This window comes from Vulpes lagopus, chromosome 5 (genome assembly GCF_018345385.1).
Source record: "Vulpes lagopus strain Blue_001 chromosome 5, ASM1834538v1, whole genome shotgun sequence".
Classification (NCBI taxonomy): Eukaryota; Metazoa; Chordata; class Mammalia; order Carnivora; family Canidae; genus Vulpes; species Vulpes lagopus.
Window position 1 is genome coordinate 21,330,447 of NC_054828.1, and position 2,850 is coordinate 21,333,296.

The window sequence follows — 2,850 nt, forward strand, 5'->3', positions numbered from 1 at the left end:
AAAATGATTTAGATCTAGTTTATAGCCAGAGGTGGTAGAGAAAAAGAAAGAGAGAGAGAAAAAACACAACTGAACAAGCAAGAAAGATCTTCCTTGCCCAGAGTGACCTCCTCCACCCCAGCCCACACTCCAAAAGGAAAGAATAAAGAAAGGAAGCATCTGGAAATAGAGCTCCAGGTAAGAAGAGCTTAATGGAGTAGTACCATTATGAATACCATTTGGGTTCCATGAATCAATCTTCACCAAGGGGCTCCCATTTTACTCCACGTGTTCAGTGAAGCCATATGCTATGTGCTCCTGGGGGTCCCGAACTTCACAGGCCCCAAGGCACTGCCAGAGCATCTGGGGCCTTAGGTGTGCACCTGCCATGTAGTAACAGAACAGCCTAGCATGTGGAATGAGACAAATGGCATCAGAGGGGAATCTTCCTTGCTGTTTACGTTGACAAAGGGCAGGAGGGAACATATATATCTTCACATATTTTTAAAATCTGCTTTTTACCTTGTGGAAGAATGTAGAAAGTCTTTTTTATTCTGAGCCAGGAATACAGCCAGGTTTCAACTGTAGAAAATAAAGAGCAATCTCATTTTCATTTACAATCATAATGATTTCTCTCTGTTTCCCACCTACCCTCCAATTTTTGGCAACCTGCTGGTTGTAGGATGTTTGGTCCCAAGTGTGCACTCACAGATTTATAACTGGAATGATCTGAGTTGGCTAAAAGAATAACCTAATTTTCAGGTGAGGAAGCATGAGCTCTCTGCTTTGGCATCATTCCTCCCAGAGATGGACATAAAACAATTTTGCTGCTACTAGATCCTGGTTCAGGCAAAAAGAGTCTCAGAACCTTAATGCTAGTGCCATTTTTCATTCAAGGCCAGTTGTAAAGTACTATGGGATCTCAGGCCTCATCATAAATGCTGATAATATGCAGAAAACCTTCTTGGATCCATAGAGAACATCCAAACTTTCGTCTGGACAAGTGTCCTGGATCCTCTGAGGTCACAAGAAAGGAAGCAATAGTAGTTAGTTAATATCATATACAAAACTGTGATAGGTAAGCAGAATAATGGCCTCCAAAGATATCCACACCCTAACCCCAAAACCTATAGGAATATTAGGTCACATGGCAAAGTGGTATTAAGGCTGCACATGAAATTCAGGTTGCTAATCAGTTGATCTCAAGCTGGGGACATTATTCTGGATCCATGGGCGGGCCCCACACAATCACAAGGATCCTTATAAATGTAAGAGAACCAGAGAGAGGTAGCATGAAAAGGACTCAGTCTGACTCTGCTGCCCTGAAGATGGAGGAAGGGCCCACAAGCCAAGGACTGCAGGTGATTTCTAGAAGCTTCTAAAGCAAGGAAACAGATGTGTGTTTGGAAGGAACACGGCCTTCCCAGAACCCGCATTTTAGCTCATAGAGACTCATTTGAGTCATCTGACCTCCAGAACCCTAGGATAATAAATGTGTTGTTTTAAGCTATAAAGTTGGTGGTAATTTGTTATAGCAACAGCAATAAGCTCTTACAGGAAATTTTGCCCATTCTCTTTTCTGCGTCTACTCCATTCCCTAGAATACTCTTCTTTTATCATCCCTCTAACCTGCAACCCTGAATTCCCCTCCTCCTCATACAAAACCAGAGTTTTTAGAAAACATCATAGAATAGTATCTTCTTGAACTCAGGGAAGGGAACAATCTTAAATAAAATATAGGAAGCATAAAGGAGCAAACTGATTTGTCCCATCACTCCAATTACATTACATTATGAACTTTTGTTTGTTTTTAAAAAGATACCTATATTAGTTTGCTCAGGCTGCTCTAACAAAGTACCATAGATAGGGCATCTTGCACAACAGAAATTTGTTTTCTCACAATTCTGCAGGCTAGAAGTCCGAGGTCAGAGTGTCAGGTGAGTCCATTTCTTCTGCGATCTCTCTTCTTGGCTTGTTGATGGCTCTCTTCTCCCTGTGTTTTCACACGGCCTTTTCTCTGAATATGCCTGTATCCTAATCTTTTTTTTTTTTTCAGATTTTTGTCTTATTGAAATGAGTTGACACACAGCATTATATTAGCTTCAGGTGTACAACATAGTGATTTGACACACACATTACAAAGTGATCATCACAATAAAGCTAGCTACCATCTGCCACCATACAAAGTTGTTATATTATTGACTATATCCCCTGTGCTGTACATTGTATCCCTGGTTCTTATTCTTATTATAGCTGGACGTTTGTACCTTTTAATTCCCTCCCATATTTTACCCCCTGCCTCAACTGGCCACCACCAAACTGTTTTCTGTCTGTGAATCTGCTTTGGTTTTGTTTTTTTTAGATTCCACTAACAAGTGAAATCACAGTATTTGTCTTTCTCTGACTTATTTCATTTAACATGATACCCTCTAGGTCCATCAGTGTTGTCACAAATGGCAAGATTTCATTCTTTTTTATGACTAATATTCCATTACACACACACATACACACATCACATCTTCTTTATCCATTCACCTATCAACGAACACTCAGGTTGCTCAATCTCCTCTTCTTATAAGGACACCAGTCATATTGCATTAGCTTATGATCTGATTTTAACTTAATCACTTCCTTAACTTAATCACAGTCTCCAAACACAGTTACATTCTAAAGTACTGAGCATTAAGAATTCAAAATATAAATTTTGGGGGTTATGATTCATCCCATAGCACAATACCAATACAGAGGCAAGAAAACATGTAACAATTTTAATAAGAATTGAATGACAATAGACTTTCATATTCAGTCAAGGAATAGAAGGAGCCAGTGGGAGGTATAACGGCATGGTTATATGCATCAGGTCAGGTGATA

General features: G+C 39.8%; 1 long non-coding RNA gene across 1 annotated transcript; it reads right to left on the reverse strand.

Moving 5' to 3' along the window:
• Positions 1–224: 224 nt before the first annotated feature.
• LOC121492097 lies at positions 225–2,196 on the reverse strand. The gene is made up of 3 exons (XR_005988109.1): positions 1,880–2,196; positions 502–561; positions 225–385 (listed from the first exon to the last, which is right to left on the reverse strand). It is a non-coding gene; the product is annotated as an uncharacterized LOC121492097 (long non-coding RNA).
• Positions 2,197–2,850: the final 654 nt, after the last annotated feature.